Raw genomic sequence first — 1933 nt, 5'->3', positions numbered from 1 at the left:
TCTTCTTTTTATTTTCTTTTTTTTTGGCATTGGCATAAGTGTTTTATGACAGATCAATTGATAAGAGGTAAATAAACTCCAAAAACCTGGTGTGAAAGGCAATGAGAGGGCTTTATAAACTTTCTGAAAGTAGACATCGATAAAATTAAGGCCAATGGCTTTGTTCCTCGTGCGCACCTCGCCTTCTTTTAGCTCTCCGATTTCTGCATCTTCCCACTTCAGAACCTGTCATCAAATTGGCAACCACAAAAATTGGTCACAGGATAATGAAGCAAACCACGGGATTTATAAATAAAGAAAATATATTATTCTCAAATTACAATTTATAAGAATAAAGTAGTTGTGGATTTATAACTTAGATTGAATGCACAATTATTAACTACTCAAGTTAAGGTTGATTTCTAAACAAATATTTAAGCCTATCACATAAGCAAAACATCTGGAATATAAAATCTGGTTCCCTAAATACTAAAAATATTTCAACAAATAGCACAAAGGAACAAAACTATTTTGCTTCTATACTGCCATTATGTGTACAAACTATGACTAAATCTAAGAACAAAAACGTGTCAAATTTCAGCAGATGCTTTATACCTCTTCCTTGAGTCTATTCTCAACATGAAAACCAGACAATTGCTACATGCTGAACTAACACACTAGCCTCTGACTTGTTCTTCTTGTGGCACCAACTTGGATAGCATATTCTACCCTCCTTGGACAGCATTGAGGTTGAGAATGGCGATCCCTCAGACCACAGCAGAAACTTTGATAGTTTTTGAGAAAAAAAAACACAACAATAATAAATAAATAGTAAATAGTGTTGTTTGATGAGAGGTCTTCCTTATAGGAATTTTCTATCTCTCTAATTATATATAAATAGCTTCAGATAGAGATCTACAGAAGTTGATATATATATATATATATAGCAAAACAGAAGAAACAAAAATAACACACCTTCCCATGGTTTCTAGAGAGCAAAAGAGAGCAGCACTACTACACGAGAAGATGCAACTTCTTCGTTCCATTACTTACTCTCATGCTATAATTCATTTTTTCTTTCTTCTTAATTTCATTGAATTTCCTAAATTTAGAAAATGTTCATTCAGTATCCTTACATACATGTCTTTATTTTCTGCTATAGATATCTTTAATTCTAAAATATCTGGATATAGAAAAATTGAAAGACGTAACTAATTAAAAATTTACCTATGATAGGAATTAATTAATTCCAATTTCAATACCTTATCAGCATATCCAATTTCACATAAGCAAAAAGCAGAGAAATAATTTGTACTTTTGAATCCTAAAATGTAAAAAAGTAGCAAGCTGACCTTCCATATTCAGAACGAAAGGGAGGTGCTGATGGCGGAAAAGACACAGAGCTAGGACGGCAAGGAGAGGAAGTTAGAGGAGACATCATCATAGGAGATGTTACTGGAGAAGAGTGTCGTTAGAGAGCAAGAGGATCGGAAATCGTCGCACAGGCTAGGAGCATCGACAATAGGGAAACAACGTTCGCGAAATGCGGTTCTATAGCGTGAGGAAGAAGGCGCGTGTGTAGCTTGGAACCTTCGATTCTGTTGAAGATGCAGCAGCGATGGAGGGTAAAAGTGTAGTGGACAAAGCAACATAGACAAAAATGGGTTCTGAAATGATTAAAATTGGATTCGACGGAGAGGAGGACGAAAGAGAGAAGGAAGAGGCCGCCATATGCATAATGTTACATGTTCTAAAACTAGGGATTGCAAATGTTTGCATTTTATACATATGTGTTAATGGCGGTTCAAAACCGCCATAATTAATAGAACCGCCACCAAATATAAATCAATTATGGCGGCATTAAAAAATGCCTTAATGCCCGGATATTACGACGGTTTTTCAAAACCGCCGTAATAAAAATGCCATTTTAAACCTCTTTTTTTGTAGTGGGATA

At 35.0% G+C, this 1933-nt stretch overlaps 1 long non-coding RNA gene across 1 annotated transcript; it reads right to left on the bottom strand.

Annotated features, from left to right (window-relative positions):
• On the bottom strand, positions 1–1733 carry LOC107628465. The gene is made up of 3 exons (XR_001617800.2): positions 1332–1733; positions 595–763; positions 1–225 (listed from the first exon to the last, which is right to left on the bottom strand). It is a non-coding gene; the product is annotated as an uncharacterized LOC107628465 (long non-coding RNA).

Source organism: Arachis ipaensis, chromosome B02 (genome assembly GCF_000816755.2).
Source record: "Arachis ipaensis cultivar K30076 chromosome B02, Araip1.1, whole genome shotgun sequence".
In the NCBI taxonomy this organism is placed as follows: domain Eukaryota; kingdom Viridiplantae; phylum Streptophyta; class Magnoliopsida; order Fabales; family Fabaceae; genus Arachis; species Arachis ipaensis.
Note: the sequence above shows the minus strand (reverse complement) of the source record. Positions and strands in the feature narration are given on the sequence as shown.